Source organism: Coenobita brevimanus, chromosome 102 (assembly GCF_032717465.1).
Source record: "Coenobita brevimanus isolate Jiangsu-jjx chromosome 102, ASM3271746v2, whole genome shotgun sequence".
In the NCBI taxonomy this organism is placed as follows: Eukaryota; Metazoa; Arthropoda; class Malacostraca; order Decapoda; family Coenobitidae; genus Coenobita; species Coenobita brevimanus.
In genome coordinates this window covers 2,505,801-2,523,819 of record NC_137055.1, presented here as the reverse complement: position 1 = coordinate 2,523,819, position 18,019 = coordinate 2,505,801, and the positions used below count along the sequence as shown (strand labels likewise).

Here is an 18,019-nt window from a genome sequence, read left to right as displayed (position 1 = left end):
TGCAAGTCAGGGGCAAATATTGAGCTTCTGTTCAACTGCATCTACTTAACACACAGGGTATCTCCGTCACTTTCCTTCCAGCTGCATTATATGAAATACTCTTATTCTCAGCCACCTTATCCCGCCTAAGGGAAGCTGTACTCCAAGGCCTGTCCTAGTTGATTTACTTTATATACTTTCGCGGAACCTAAGATCGATCCACTGCCTTACGATAAATAGCAAGGGAGTGAGCAATAACATCTGAAACTTGGTTATGTTATCTTTGAAGTCCAGCAAAATTTCTGAATATTGTGTAAGAGTTTCGTATTTCTTCAGCCAAAAAGAGGGGCGATATTCCTGACCCCAGCTGCACAACTTGATGACATTAACGTTCTATCCAAGCCCTTACAAGTCCTCACTGTATAAGCCAATCAGAACAAACTCAGACCGTCGAAATGCACACGAGATTGAGCCTCTGTCCCCTGTTCGGACCACTTCATCTCGGCAATAAGTATAAACAGGACTAAAGTGGCCGTCACTATACTCTGTTCACTATAACTTGACCTAAAACTGCCATCTCTCCATCTTGATCGTTGAACTGCAGCAATAGATTAACACTAGAATATGGTGCTAGTCACGAAGAAGTTCTGTCGAAAGGATGTAAAGACATAGTGTTGTTTTATTCAGTTATTGAGCTACGGGAAATAAGCTGCAAAAGGATGAAAAACAGTGTCAAGTTAAAATGATTGAACTATAGAAATTATTCCACTCCGGCACCTGCACTTGGGGTAGCATTCTCGTCGGTTAAGGAAACTCCCTAACACCCCTTCTTAAGCGATTTATTTGGCTTACTGCACCTTACTATCCTCTTCTGTGCTCCATAAAGGATATTAACCAGCCTTATCCACAAATAAATTGCTAAGGAAGACGTGTTAGGGACCTTTCTTATCAGGCGTGAATACAGATTTTGTACCAGATATCCTGATACCCTCCATCTACTTGGCACACACACACACACACACACACGCACACACACACACACACACACACACACATACACACACACACACACACACAGCAGATGTATACATATCGGCGGGTGTTTGTTAGCGGGAAGAGAGAGAGAGAGAGAGAGAGAGAGAGAGAGAGAGAGAGATGCATACATACCAGCGGATGTTTGTCTCTGTTAGCGGGGAGTACCACCCCGTCTGACTGGCCTCATTTATCTACATTATCCTGCCTCACCTCTCACAATATTCCCCCACTTTCACAACACTTACCTCCTGCTCTCCCTCATCCCCCCATCCTTACACCGCACCCCTTATCCTTCACACTTCATACATCCTAAACCCTCTTATCCTTCTGTGTTTACAACACTTCTCCTTCAAATTTAATTCCTCTTACACTGCCTCATCTTTCCATCCTTACACTACACTTCTCATCCTTCACATCACGCCCTTCTACACTCTCATCTTCCCATTCTTATGCTACACCCTCTCTTTCTCAAACCCCATACCTCTTACGTTCTGCCATCCTTCCATCGTTACACTACTCTTATTCTTCTCACATCATACCTCACAAACTCTCTCATCCTTCCATTCTTGCATCACACTCATTATCCTTCACACGTCGCAACCTCATTACCTCTTTTGTTCTGCATTTCACAATCCTTCCATCATTGTATTTAACAACATCCATTACGCCACACCTGTTATCCATCTTACACTCCTCTCTTTTTCCGCATTACAGTCCTAACACCATTCCATTTACACCACATCCCTTGCACCATATTCCTTATACTACCCACACCCATTATCCATTCTGCATTCCTCTGTCGTTACCAGAGATCGGATAACAATGTTATTATTTAGGACATTTTAGTCTTTTATGTTTTGTATTTTCACCAAAATATGTGATGGAAAAACTAAAATACGTGGTTTTAATCAGTGCTTTATTTCCGTGAAAAATTCAGGAAAACAAAATCAGAAATGATCCCAAACCAATCCTGCACCCAGGGGGGACAAGGGTGGATTGCCCCTGAAGTTTATTGACATTTCAAAACAATAGCCATACATAATACTGAATGATCAGTTGATCACTATCAGCAAGCCATAAACTGAAATTAATTACATATGACTAAAAAAAAAAAATGGAACGGAACATATGATTAACTTTTTGAATTAGTTAAGGATTCCCCCCAGAATGAAATTCCGGCTACAGACCTGAATACAAAACATAATACTATAAAATATATATATCTCAGACTGCTGAACGATTGTACAAGCAATTTGTAACCATGCTTTGTTCAGATTTTCTTATGTAAGAAGCTGTCTTCTGTCAGTCAACTTATTTTCATAGACTGAGAAGCTTCTCTCTACATCCACATTGGCAGTTGAGGCGAATTTCAGATTTGCTATGCTGGCCCCATTCCTACAGAAAATGTGACACCGCTTCTGTTCTCTCCTTGCAAAACTGCTTTGACTGAACGTAGTACTTCAGTATCGGGGTTTCTTACCAATACTGCCTCAAACTTTTCACAACGTTAATTACCCTTTTCACCATAAATTTCTTCGATCTTGCTCTTGGTCAGGTCAAAGTTGGTTAGGATTCCATCAGAGACAAGCTCGCATTCTCTAGTTGTTTCACCTGAATAAGAATGAAAGACATATTCCCAGCTATGAAGGAAAGATCTCCATGCAGCAGCAGATCTTCAATGACTTTCTGTGCTTTCTGTATTGCCGCTGCTTTTGTTGGATCCAATTTACCTAAGACAGACTTCACAACATATAAATTTCGACCATAGAACAATGTAGTTTCAATCCATGTTCCTCATCTGGTAATAACTGGGTCAGGTGGAAAAGGTATTTCTGTGCATATTTCTTTCCAAGTAGGTACACGGCTTGGTGCTGTAAGAAATACCTACTTCACAGAACAGATTAGTTCATTGACTTCAGGAAACATCTCGCGAACTGTTTCGCAGACCCGATGCAGAGCACGAGCAAGACATGTCACATGAATCAGAAAAATACTTTGAGATCCTTCACAGACTTGAGCATGTAAGCTGCTGCATCACTCAGCAGAAGTTTCAGCAATGTTGCATTGAATTCTGGCCAGATAGCACGTATAGTATCATTGATTAACCGAGAAATGGAAGACGAGTTAGGTTTATCAATGAAAGCACAATTTGCAAGAAAAGGTAGATTGTACTTCTCACTCTAGTTTACCAATTAGCACATTGACCACATATCATCCACATGCATCAGTTGTTTCATCCACACCAATCCATATGCAAGACTACAGCGATGTCTGGATTTCATTTTTTGCTTCATCGTTGCATTCCTGAAGATAAACTCTTCTTATTGTAGTTTCATCAGGCAATGAAATCCCGAGATTTGTTTCCGAAAATCCCTGGAACATCGGATTCTTGATTTTAATCCATGGAATATTTGTTGAGAGCATGGCCTTGCAAAGCTCCTTCCCTAGAATTTGAGTCCTAGACTTTTTTGGTTTTGGCGCGAGAACATCTTCCAGTTGGCCCTGAGAGGCACATCTTTTCTGTTTTAGTTGCATGTTTCTAGCATGAGTAGCCGATTTCTGATGCTGCTCCAATTGAGACTTTTGAACAGCGTCAAATGCTTTCTCACATGCATTACAGAAGACATGCTTTCCATCAGACATAAACTTGAATGGGTCATTCTCATTAATATTAAATTCCTTTGGTCACTTGCTTTTGACGTTTGACGAGGCCATTTCACCAAAACAAATAAACAAATCTGAAAAAAGAAAAAGATATGTGAAATAATGCAGAAAATAGTGTTATGAAGAGAGATTTGCCAGTTAGGTAGCCGAGATCTTTCGAAACGTTTCTGGTACCGTAAGTTCGGTACGAGTCAGAGTTGCCAGTCTGCCTGCTGTTTGTGAGCATAGTTATTTCGTAAGTTATGCATTAATGTAATGTGCTTTTTCTCAGTAATGTTTTATTTAAGTAATTGTTTGTTAAATTATGTAATTCAAATTCGTATGGTAAATGATTTGGAGTGTTATGTAATGTGAGACGACTCTAGCATATTTTGATGTCTCGTAGTTGGTAACTGTTGTTGCTAGGGGCTGGTGCAAGACAGTATGTCCTAGAATGTTGGAGAAGTAGAAGTTTCGAGAGTAATGCAAGCTTATATAAGGATGGGGAAAAGTTTAGTGAGGTGTCAGTCAGTTTGGAGTTTAGTCGGGTTTCAGGTCAATTTGTGTGAAGTGCAGTCGGTGTCAGTGAAGATTGTATATTTTTGGTACTTGTGAAAACAGTGGAAAACAGTGAAGGGTTATTGAAGTTTGTATATCATTGGAACTTGAGAAGACAGTGAAGTGTATTAAGTGTAATTACTGTCAGTTAAGATTATTTTCAGTACTTGTGTAATAAGTGAAGTGTCAGCAAGTATTAAGTGTACTAATAACTGCAATCTATAAAGTGTGTATAGCTCCAGTGCTTGTGAGAACAGTGAAGTTGAGGAGCGTTGGGTGGAATTATATGGAAAATAAGGACAGTGAACTTTAAGGAGCCAGTGTTTATTTTCGCCTCAGCTGATCTTGTGTACTGTACACCTAAAGGCTGACCATAAGAAGAACAACTCACTGGGTAACGTCCTTCCTGTACTGTACTACTGCTGTTGGAGCCTGTGGCAGTGTGGGGACTGGGACGTAACAATAGAGATGTACAGATACCAAAATTATTACCAATATACATTCTTTCCTTGCTTATAACATGAAATTGTTATTTATAGGCTGCTTGTCCATATGGGGTCCTATAACTGTATCAAAAAGAAAAGTTATAAAAGCTGGGAAACCATAACTCACGTAGGCAGAAGACTGTGTGTCGACAGTGAGGGAGGGTGGTGTCGTCTTAGGGCTGTCGCAGGGCCCTGTGCCGCTGATGCAGGGCTACCTACCCCGTCTCGTACACGTCCATGGTAGCAGGTATGGCGAGTCAGTACCGGAGATCTGATGAAAATGTTATTTAGGTCATTTTAGGTGCATCTCTAGCAGAAATCATAATTTATTTATTTTTTTATTTTTTTATTTTTTTATTTATTTACTTTTTTTTTTTTTTTTTTGCAAAAAAACAGTTTTGTCAAAAAATATTTTGTATATACTTCACATATTTTCCCGATCTCTGGTCATTACTATCTACGCATCACAATCTTTACACCATTCCTTTTACACCACATCCCATAAACCACACTCCTTACACCACACTCATTATCCATCCTGCATTCCTCTCTCCCTCCACTTTCCACTTCACAATTCTCTTCCCATATAAAGACCCTTGGAATCAGGGAAATAAATCAGCCTGTAGTGAGTGAGGGTAGAACTGAGGTTAAAATCGTCGAAGTGGAGGGTTTCGATACCGACATAGTTTTATTACTCACTTTCAGCACCTCATCTGACGGAACTAGGCCACTCTCACGCCTTGATTACTGTGTTTTGGCTACATGAACTTTACTGAGCGTTAGTTGATATGGGACTGAATCTCCTTGGTTACTTGTCAAATCAAACCTTCACTCTAACTACTCGTACATCGTGCAATCAACTGAACTTATAAGGTTGGAGATGTTTGTCAGATACAAGCAAACTGACCGTAATAATTGATCTTAACGAATTAAAACATTTGATTAGGGAGAGAATTAAGTGTAAAATGTATGATTAAATTGAAGGAGTTATACATGAAGTGCAGAGAGGAAGGACGACATGAAAGATGACGAGGTATTGGGAAAGGGTTCAACATGGAAGGCAAAATATGTACACTGAAATCAAAAGTAATAATATGGGATCCTAACTTATTCTTACCATAACCAGGTCTCCATAATAGCTAATTAATATCTCTTGTAGTTTAGTCTGTCGTATTTTCCCCTTTAATATACACTGTTCTGGCTGTGACGTATTAAGTAGCTGTATAAGTGAAGATCAGTGTGCATACAAGCAAACTTATACATGACTGACACTTGAAAAATTTGTGTGGTAGTCTTGTCTGTTTAGGAAGCTACCTCACACCTCTTCCTAAGTGATTAATTTGGCTTATTGCACCTTACTGTCCTCTTCTGCGTTACATAAATTCTTCTGATATTCCCAAACTCTGCATGTATAGCATGCAAAAGGATATTAATCAGCCGGATCCGGAAATACATCACTAAGGAAGAGGTGTTAGGGAGCCCCCTTAACCGACGAGAATATTGGCCTTTGTACGATCCCAGTTGTAGTCATGGAAGTAGAGAGCCAATGTTAGTAGGCTTTATTTAGTTAACCTTAATTTTTTGTGACTTTCGTTCTCCTGCAACTTATTTATCGTAACTCTGGCGGAATAAGACAACGTTACAATTATACATTCTTTCCGTAGAGCTTCTTCGTGATTAGCACCGTATTCTAGTGCCTAGCCCTGTTACAGCTCAACATTTAAAAGAGACGAAGCACTTAGGCGACGTTAAAGTGGAGTGAGTGTAGTGGAAGGTGTTTACAGCAGTACTCCCCCACTGCCCTACGTGTGGCTGTCCTCCCCATCCTGCACCATCACCACGGGCAGGACTCAGCTGGCCGTCTGCCAATTGGCCCATCTCTTGCCGCACCAACACAATTGTTTTAGAGGCTGGTGGGACCGCTGTATTATTTAGTTGTATCGTTCGCCATGGCGTCTTAATGGAAGCGTTATGTTGGATTGGATTCTACATGTTTCTTCTTATGAGAGAAACAGGCTAAATGTAGGAAAAATATAAAGTCGAGTGGCTGTTATAACTGCCATCCAGGAAGGAAACAAATGTCTGTTAGATAACTGAAGGGAGAGGTTCAGCGACTGCTTGGCAGTAGGAATATTGATAAAACAGGCTGTAGTAACCACAGATGTTTCATGTACATAATTTAACTGTGTTTGTTGTTGCCGAGTAACCACGGCCTGTCTGGTCGAGCAGACCCATCAACCGCAGGCACGCAACCGCCCTGCAGGGCCATCCTGTGCAGTGAACCGATGTTCTCTTACGGCACACAGCACCTTGCCACAGTGAGGAGCTGGGAAGGGTGTGGAGGTTTGGCTCCTGTATGTGCGCCGCATTTGCATCTCTCCATCCAATTAACAAGGGGACCATAGTAGGGTTCATAACACCCCGTTATCCAGTTATATGGTTACCACCCAGCAATGTAAATGATTTCCGGGATTACAGGAACGTATTACGCATGCCACCTGGTGAAGGGTCACAGAAAGGCAGCACTATATCGAGTGGGTGGATGACGGGCGCCCCAACCCCCCACTCCCTCCACTAGCATAATTTACGTAATTCATTTACCGTCTGAATCAGGTTAATATTTCGACAGTTTAGAGAGCTGAGGTTGCCTTCATCTGAATAAAACCATCTGGTGTTAGTATACACTTGTATAAATGAAGCCTTGCCTTCTACAGGGAAAACAGAGAGGCTAGAGAACGAAAAATTGATGATGTGAGAGAGCAAGTGCTTATATATATATATATATATATATATATATATATATATATATATATATATATATATATAGTATATATGTATCGGGTATGTTTGAGGGGGCCTTTGAAATTGTATCGCTCTTGTTTTCATGCAGTATGTTCAAAAATAAAAAGAAACCTACGGTAAATATGACTGCATATTACTACTGCGGTAATGTAGCATATGGTAGCGAAAAAAAAAAAAAAATCAAATTGCTGGTAGACCACATGTGACAATTAAACAACAGGAAATGAAGCTGGTGATGCAGCATGTAATTACAGTGACTTTAGGGTGAGATGAAGAATTATAATTCATCCTTTAGATTCTTCCATACAGTAATGGCTTAGTCAGAAGGCAATTGTAAAAGTATTGTGCATAAAAGTGCAAGATGTAGAAAGGAGTAAAGAGTAAAGCAGAAATGGAAACAACTTATTCCTTGTAAATCTGTTCATTTTGAGGTAGGATGTGATTATGGTAGTTATTTTCCGGAGGTGAGAAAATCAATTTAGCATACGTAGTCCCCTGATATCCACGTACGACCAAAACCAAAATTGCTATGAAAAATATATAAAAACGTAGAAATATAAGTACCTGTTGAATATTTTTACTTAGAATTATGAAAGGAGAAAAAATTATATCTACTGTCTTTTTTTTTTTTTTTTACTCATCGGGAGCATTAATGTGCGGCCACACATACTCCAACAAGTGATCAACAAGAAAGAACGAGGCTCAGGGGTCCGTCCAACGTTCATACTCGGATATTGCAGCAGATCTAACCCGGAGCTTCGTTTCATCACGTCAATCACATGTTTTGAGCAACTGTGTCCGCAAAGCTTTTTCATTTAGACATTTAAGGTGAAAGTGATCAGTCTCCCCCACCCCACTCCGAGTTCGCGAGGTGAATAACATCTGTTGATATCAAGGAACAAGCTGAATTCCCCCCTACTCCCAGTACAAAATCGCCTGGCAGTAGGTTTGTTTAGATTTTTTGGCTTTTTAGTATTCAGTACAAGATCCAGCACTGGGGAACATTGTCGCTGAAGGCCAGGTAGGAGAGGTATTGTACATGAGAGAAAAGGGATACATTGAGGCATACATGGGGCAAAAATTACCATATTAGGTACAGCTACAAACACAAAGGAAACACGATACTACATTAAAAAAGACAAATACAAATACAGCAGCTAGAATAGTTATAAAAGACACCCTTGGATGAAATGGTTTACTATTGTGCCAGGTTTCATTCCCACAATTCATTTCCCAGCACCATAATTCCGGCGCAGGGTGGGAGTTATTAGGAACCGCTTTCGTGTGGGCCGGCAAGCGGATTCCCTATTGTGTCTCTGGATTACAATTGCACCAGAAATTCACGGCTTAACAACGGGAGCGTAAAGTCCCCCCTGTGAGCCTGTGATTAAATAGAAAACGGGGAGTGGGCAGTGAGGCTGGTTCTTGCCGGATGAAATTGGTTGGTATAGAACTCTCTCTCTCTCTCTCTCTCTCTCTCTCTCTCTCTCTCTCTCTCTCTCATTACAGGCATATAATTAATGCCTGTGTGAATGAATAGAAGCCTTCTAATGTGTGTGTGTGTGTGTGTGTGTGTGTGTGTGTGTGTGTGAGAGAGAGAGAGAGAGGGGGGGGGAGGGAGCATGAGGGTAGCGTGTGTGGGAGTGTGATAGTCATAGTGTGCAAATGAATATGTTAACGAAAGTGTGAGAGTTTAAGTGAGAATGATACTGTAACAAAGCGTGAAAACAAATGTGTGAAACAGAGAATGTAAAAAAGAAAGTTCCAGAGAGTGAGAATGTAACCTCAAGTAAGTAAGAGTGAGTGTGAGGCAGTGAGTGGTCAGAGTGCATGTGAGAAACAGTGTGAGCAAGAGAAACTGTAATTATTAGGTTGCATCTCGGTCAGTATCATTTCTTTTCGCCGACAATTTTATCTCCTTATATCCTCGTGAAAAGAATAATGACATTAATTTATCTTGTATTTTCATGGCATATTCTCACTTCGTCCCATCTGCATCTCTTATACTGGCTTTTGCTCTAACTTTGCCTATAATTGCCATCTCTCCATCTTGCATGCCGAGTTGCAGCAAGAGAGTAACGCTGGAAGATGGTGCTGGTCACGAAGAAGTGCTGTGTAAAGGATGCAAAGCTATAGTATTGTCGTTTTCTGGCGCTGAACTATGTGAAATTAACTGCAAAAGGAAGAGACTTTGGGCCAAGTTAGAGTAAAAAGAGTATAGTCATTTATTACAGTCCTGGTTTAGTGTTGACTCTCGCATGGTCAGGGCAACTCTTGTACTCTGTTCCTGCTAACGCCAGACGATTTTATTCAGCTGGATGAGTCGTAGAAGCCTGAGTGTAATGCTGTCACCCCTAACCCTCTAGCCCGTAATCAGTTGAGGAAGCTCCCTAACACCATTTGCTATGCGATTTGTTATGCCTATTACACATTCCTCTCTTCGCCTACGTTACATGAATCTTTCTGATGTCTCCTTATTCATCATATATCATATACATAGAGATAGTAACCAGTCATATCCAAAAATAAATCGCTAAGGAAGGGGTGGTAGGGAGTCTCCTTACCAGAGAAGAATATGGGTGTTTGGGTCAGGAAAATGGTTATATTATATTCTAATTTACGTCAAGCGATTTTATTTAGCTGAGAGTTAGAAATAGGAGACTGAAATTTTAAACAGCTCGAGGACATTTTTATTATTATTATTATTATTATTATTATTATTATTATTATTATTATTATGAGACCAGTCAAGATACGTAGCTTGAAATCAGGCCCAGGAGACGGGTGGTGTTAATGGTACCAGAACACCAGGGCAAGGGTGAGGGGTGGTGTTAATGGTACCAGAACACCAGGGCAAGGGTGAGGGGTGGTGTTAATGGTACTCAAATACCAGGGCAAGGGTGAGGGGTGGTGTTAATGGTACTCAAATACCAGGGCAAGGGTGAGGGGTGGTGTTAATAGTATCAAAACACCAAGGACCAAGACAGGTGGTGTTAATTATGCCAGAACACCAGGACCCGGACAGAAGCGAGGCCAGGAGCTTTTTAATGTCATAATAACTATTCTTGATACGTAGGGATGCCAACAGCATCTGGTGTTCCCAGGCGGTCACCCATCCAAGTACTAACCAGACCCAACGTTGCTTAACTTCGCTGATCGGACGGGAAGCGGTGTACTCAACGTGGTGGAGGATTAGTGCCCCTCCCTGTAAAACAATTAACTCTAAGCCGTTGACCACCCCGTTTGGGATACATGGCGTCTGGCAATGAATGAATGAATAACTATTCTCAGTATTGCATCATTTCAGTTCAATATGCTTAATTATTTACTAGCACACAAAGAAGAGAGTATACTGTCAGAATTATTATTATTATTTTTATTATTATTATTATTATTAAAATTATTATTATTATTATTCCTTAGCAGGGAGAGGGGAGGTACAGAGGAAGGGATGGGGGCCCGTAATATTTCTTAACACAAGGGCCCCAAGGGGTCTTTCTCGGACCCTGCTTGAAGTATTTTAACATTAATACGGAAATATAGGGGTAATTCCAAAAAGCAGTGTCGGATAATAGTCGTCATCATCCCCATTTAAATATATAATCTATTTTCATTGTCGGCTTTGCTCATAAAATCTTCCAACTTCATTAACATTCTTGGACTCGAGATGAGTCTAGTTATAAACTTTTCGAATGACGACATAAAAGCACTGTCGGGTGAAATTAAAGGTCGTAAATTTGAGTCTTGAGTCTGAAAGTTAATTTTTGGAGGTCATTTATGGAACGCCTATGGTTACTACGTTTTGTCAGCCTGCATCCCATACTACATAGTGCAGTCAGCAGCCATGTAAGTTGGCCAAAAACATTCCTTCATTGTCAAGTACTTTAGAATCATCGTCAAAATTGGGGGGTCACCATCCCATTTTTCTATTTCAGGTTTTATCATTCAGCCAGTGCCCAGAGAAGGGTGACCATTTCCAACCTTCTAACTATCGTCCAGTATACTGTGTCTCAAAAGTTTTCGAGTCTATTCTTAACAGAAAAAATTAAAAGTATCTTTCCCATTGTGGTAGGTGGTGGCGACCATCATCCACTCACTTCATGTAGTGCTGCCTACTTCTTCCTTAGCCTTTATCATTCTTTTGCTGTGCCTGTCCTCCTCTCTTACTATTTCTCCCATCTTTCCTGTCACTTCTTATTGCTTTTCTTTCCTTTACAGGTGGCTTTACATTGAGTGACAAGCCAAATGGTTTCCTGTAAGCCAAGAAACCATTTACAACGCTGGGTGGTAACCATATAACCAAACCATACGTCCTCCCTACGTGTCAACAAGTGGGTTGCTGGAGGATTAGTGCCCCTCCCCGTAAAACAAATAACTCAAAGTCACATGGCCACCCCTTACGGGATTATGTCGTCTGCCAATAGATAGATAGATAGATAGATCTTTCTTATTACAACCTTCTTTCTGATCGTCAGTATGGGTTCCGTCAGGGACGCTCCACTGGCGATCTTCTCACCTGCCTTTCAGATTCTTGGTCTTCCTCCTTTCGGGACTTTGGCGAAAGCATTGCCATGGTACTTGACATCTCAAAGGCTTTCGATCGAGTCTGGCATAAATCTTTAATTTCCAAACTGCCCTCTTACGGTGTCTATCCTTCTATCTGTGCCTTCATCGCTAGCTTCCTTTCTGGTCGTTCTATAGCCGCTGTTGTAGACGGCCATCGTTCTTCTCCTAGATCTATTAACAGTGGTGTTCCTCAGGGCTCTGTCCTATCACCAACTCTATTCCTTTTATCCAGCAATGACCTTCTAAGCTGTACATCTAACCCTATCCACTCGTACGCTGATGACTCCACACTTCACCTTTCCATTCGGTTCCTGCAACGCCCATCTCAGCAGTTACTTCAACAAACAGGGGACGAGGCTATGGCACACCTAATGTCTGACTTGGCTTGTATCTCCGACTGGGGTAAAAATAATCTTGTTTTTAATGCATCGAAAACTCAGTTCTTACACCTATCAACTCGACAAAATCTTCCACAGGAGTACCCACTGTTTATATCCAGCTCAGTCCTGTATCATCCTTAAACATACTTGGAGTTTCATTTTCTCGGGACTTATCTTGGAAACATCATAATTATTACATCTCTTGTAAAATTTGCTTCCAAGAGATTATGTGTGCTACGCCGACTCCATTCCTTCTTTGCCCCTGCACAGTTGTTGACTTTATACATGGGTTTTATTCGCCCCTGTTTAGAGTACAACTCTCATGTGTGGGGAGGCTCCCCACATACAGCTCTTCTCAATAGGGTGGAATCAAAGCCTTTTCATCTTATCAACACTCCTCCTCTTACTGGCTCCCTTCAACCTCTGTCTCTTCGCCGCACTGTTGCCTCTCTATCTCTTTTCTATCGCTACTTCCATGGTCACTGCTTCTCTGAACTGTTTGCTTGCATTCCTCCACCTCTACGCACCAGTCTAGCAACAAACTCTCATCCCTATTCTGTCCAACTCTCTAATGCAAGAGTTAACCGTTACTCCCAGTCCTTCATTTATGCAACAGGTCAACTCTGGAACTGTCTCCCTCTCTCTGTATTTCCTACTTCCTATGATCTCCAGTCTTTCAAACACAGTATGTCCAGGCATCTCGAAATGATCGGATCTGGAATTTGGCTCTCTTTTGTCTTATGTTTTTTTCTTGGAAGGAAAGGTTTGCGGGCTCCTGGCCTTTGGTTCCTTCTTCCTTGCTTAAAAAAAAAAAAAAACTAACTTATAATTATTCAAATAATACGCGAAACCATCAGTGAGAACGCATTACTTACTGAAGTCCTACATATTTCTTTCTTCTACAATTGAAAGGCGTTTGTAGTGCGTGGGTTAACCTGTCCTTCTCGTTCCTCTTGTCGGTCAGACTCTTAGGCAAAGAATGTTTCCCCTTTGATCCTGTTTATCCAGCAGTGCGGTTGGGGACCATGATGTAACTATGACGGTTGTGGGTCTAATTCTACAACCTAAGTTCGATTCTCAGGCCAATCAGATTCTTTGACAAAGCGTGTTTCACCCATGTCCCTATTCATCTTGAAGTCCAGTTTGGGACCTTGATGTAACACTGTCTTCCGGATCGTATTCTAGGAGAGGATTAAGACGGGAGAACTGATTGTGTGCGTTAATGACCCTCGTGTCGTTGACCGTCATTAATCTTTGGCCAGTATTTTTCGATGAAGGAAGCTCCCTAACACCTTTACTTAAGAGATTTATTTTGCTTATGACACCTCACTGACCTATTCTGTGTTATATAAATTCTTCAAACATCGCCATATTCTTCATAAATAACGTACCAAATTATATTAACCAGCCATATCCTAAAAAAACTCACAAAGGGATGTTAACCAGTCATATCCAAAAATAAATCTCCAAGGATGAGGTGTTAGGGAGCCTCCTTACCCGACGAGAATTCTGGCCTTAAGCAAGACTGTCCTTCATTCCATCTTGAGTCTCAGGAGGAACGTAAAGGTGAATTAAGATCAGAAGGGAATACCTGTAAATGCACTTAACAACTGAAGAGAATAAGGGAGGGGTATTTAAAGCAGTATATTTTCTTGTACTGGGTGATCTAAATACTTTGTCCTCTGTCTACGTCCTGTCTGCTGTCTACTGTTTACTTCCCATGTTAAGCCAAGTTCACATTAGTTGGCTTTGATGTCCAGTTGGAAGGTTTGTCATTCTCGTGGGAGCTACAAGAGACAGACAGACAGAGAGACCATTTCCGGACAACATAAACACTGATAACGACCTCCTCCCTCTGGCCGCCTCCCTTCTGGTTTCCCTTACAACTGGCGTCATGGTTTAGGTATTAACGCAGTGATGAAATTGCGTGAAATTGGTTGTGTTGCGACGCAAGGTGTGTGGCTTGTTGAAACAGTGGTGGGCCTCAGGGAAACACACACACACACACACACACACACACACACACACACACACACACACACACACACACACACACACGAGAGAGAGAGAGAGAGAATAAAATCCTTTATCTGAGGTCAATGTTCAAGGTATATAATGTACTTTATTGGTAGAATACTGAATATATAAATCATGTACCATTTAAGACGTTAAGCATGATGTAATAGTAAAATGAATGTTATCCATACTGTTGCCAGCGATTTGTTGCGGCCAATAGGGATTAGGATCTTTTGCATCTTATTTTTTCCCAACATAAACACTGCTCTTGTATTTAGTCACACTTTTGTCTCCCTTGAGGATATGCACACACGAAAGCGCTCGGGACATTTCGTGTTTCCTTCTTCCCATTGGATCTCAGCAGATAGATAAATAGACAGACAGATAGGTAGATAGAAGAACAGATTGACAGATAGATGGATAGATAGAAAAAATGAATAGACAGATAGATACAATGTTTTTATTATACCCTGGAGAGGTCAGTAGCATACAATTATAAAAACATCCTGCTCATATCCACGTTATACCCGCATCCTCTTCAGTGTAGTAAGCACCTCATCTCATTATGCAAGTGTGCCAAGCTCCCTTAATGATGGCCGCAGTGTTTACCCCACGGCTTTTATATTAACACTGCGAGGAGTTGTAAGGATACTCAAATTTCTTACCCTCCTTCACGTAACACTTGTAATTGTTAGCAGTGGTTAGCCTGCATCCCACACTGCAGTGTTGTCAGTAGCGATACCAAGTCATACATATTTACCATCCTAAGCTTCAGGAATTATGGACAAGAACTGATAGCGTATCTTCACTTTCCCGCCCTCATTATAACTGATAAGAGCCTCAGCGCTAACTTGATAAGGAAGGGAATATCACTAGAGAATTTTTCACATCAACCTTTTCTGTACGGGGATAGTTTATGGTTCTTATGGAAGTATAGTTATTTTCTGAGTAATATTTATTTGCTGTAAATGTAAGGTTGATTGAATTTCCTCAGTGTTTATCGCAAAATGAAGGTGAATACAGTTAGTACAGTATAGTAAACAGGCTTTAGTATGGTAAAATGCATTATCATAAAACAGTTTCATCCTCTCATGTGGATATCATTCTAGTAAATTATTCCAACACACACACACACACACACACACACACACACACACACACACACAAAGTTTATTTCGATGACAGCGAGTAAAGGAATCTGGAATGTTATTACTGGCACCATTATCCCTCTCATAATAAGGGCAATTTAAACATTATATTCCAATTAGCAGCAGACAATTATATTCAACTGAGAGTGAGTCACAGGATACTGGGTGTTAATTACTCGGCTGGAGCCTCCGGTGGTAAGGTCGGTAACACGTGCGTACCCTGTATAGCTCAGTCACACCCCGGGGAGAACATTAACAGTATGAGATTACAGTGCCGTGTCAATTAATCTGGTCACACATGGTCGCACCCCGAAGAAGTTTCCGTGATGACATATCAGACTAGCTCATACATAGCCCTTCCTGCATAGTACCTTATGTCGTTTCATGCTTCTCACATATGCGCACCCTGACAAAGCTTCCTCTGTGCTATATGCAGACTATCTCTCTCACAATCATTGCCCTTCCTGCATAGAGTCCTAATGCACTTCTCACCTTACATTCCCAAAGCCATCCACGCCTACACTCAGGAACGGTGCGCTGGGTGAAGTGGGTTTGCCTCTACAGTGACAGAAAGTGGTGTTCCCTGCCCTACGGATCAGTTGCCCGTCAGGACCCATAAAACACGGCTTGAACCTGTATAGCTGACCTACCCAGCCATGCCAGGCGTGTGCAAGCCGGCAGTTACAATATACTAAAAATCTCATCTGCGCATCATTAAGAACAATATGAAAACCCCAGTAATTATATGTAACGCCTTAATGCTGGTTAATTAATTAAAAGTATACAGGTTCATTAATGTGGGTCATATTCTTAAAACAATAAATCACAAAGTGGAGTGCAAACCCCAAATTTTTTACGGTAATTTATGGAAAACCTGTGGTTATTATTTGTAGTCAGCCTGCATCCCATACTACACAGTGCAGTCAGCAGCCTTATAGAAAGGTCAGATAGGTTGTATCATTGTCAAGTACTTTAAAAATCATGGTCAAAATTTTGGACTCCGCATTCCACTTCTCGATTTCAGGTATAAGCATACGACACAAAGTTTCAGCACTTATCGTGAACGTTAAGCTGCTAGGAATGTCTAGTGTTAACCTCATAAGAGAACATTTTTATATTCATGCTACCTCCAGACGACTTTATTCGACTCAAGAAGTATCTAATTATGGAGAGGCAGAGTGTACATCTAACTTTTCTGATTCGCAGTGTCTCCACTAAGCTGGATTATATCGTCTGAAAGCATCGAGAATAAAACTGGAACAGCGTCATCGTATTTCATATCTTCCATTATTTTCCCCAGCTTTATCAGTGACACATAAACCATATGAACAGAGAAATTTGGTGTTTCACCTTGTCTGTAGAACTGCGAACATAAATACTTGCTCAGTTCTTCACGAAAAATAATGAGGTATTGAACAACGGCTTTCGAAACCCAGTATTGCTAAAGAGAGAGAGAGAGACAGAGAGCAGAATTGCTAAAGAGACGGACAGAGAATATTGTGTAAGACTTTCATGTCTGACTAAAAACTGGAGCGGTACAACAGGCTGCAGAAATATTTTCACGTTGAAGAAATCGGCCCATTCATAATGAATGACATTTTTTTTTTTTTTTCACCCGCGTCTTGCGAAGCTGGTGCGGGTGTTCTCTCTCTCTCTCTCTCTCTCTCTCTCTCTCTCTCTCTCTCTCTCTCTCTCTCTCTCTCTCTCTCTCTCTCTGATGTGTGTGTACAGAATACTTCAAAGAACTAACAGCCTTGTCTTTAAGAACAGTCAAATCTCTAGGTCACATTGCACAAAGTTTGACTCGGGTGTCTGTCTGTGAGCAAAATAACTAAATCAATTTTGAGCTGATAGAGACAGAACTTGATGAAAGGGTCGAGGATCACCTAAAGACTTGACCTATTGTTATTTAGAACAATTGGTCAAAGATCAAGGTCACGAGGCAAAGGCAACTTAAGGGTTTTATCTGACTTGGACCAGACTTTGTGGAAGGCTTCAGGATAAGACAAAGATAACATGATTCGATTTTGAGAACAATGAACAAGAGGTCAAGTTCACTGGGGATGCCCAAAAGTCAGTGTCAAAGGGCAAGGTCAAATTTGGATAGTTTTGATCTGATTTGGACCCAACTTGGTGGAAATGCTAAGGGTCAGGCAAGGATGAAGTAAATCAACTTTGAAAGCAATCAGCCGAAGGTGAAAGTCACTGGGCAGAGTTAAATGTTCTGTCCGTAGACCAACTGCTGGGTGAGGGTGTCGTGCTGTCTGAGTGTTCCTTCCTGTTTATATTACGTTCTGGCTGCCAACAGATGATTTATACACTACAGAATAGACCCTTTATACTGAACAGATTAATAAAGGCTGCATTTAATCCCTCCATTTCGAAAAGTAGCCATAAAGCTGAGTAA

At 41.0% G+C, this 18,019-nt stretch overlaps 1 pseudogene; it reads right to left on the bottom strand.

The window, feature by feature from the left end:
- Positions 1-10,581: 10,581 nt before the first annotated feature.
- On the bottom strand, positions 10,582-10,699 carry LOC145415523 (5S ribosomal RNA; annotated as a pseudogene).
- Positions 10,700-18,019: the final 7,320 nt, after the last annotated feature.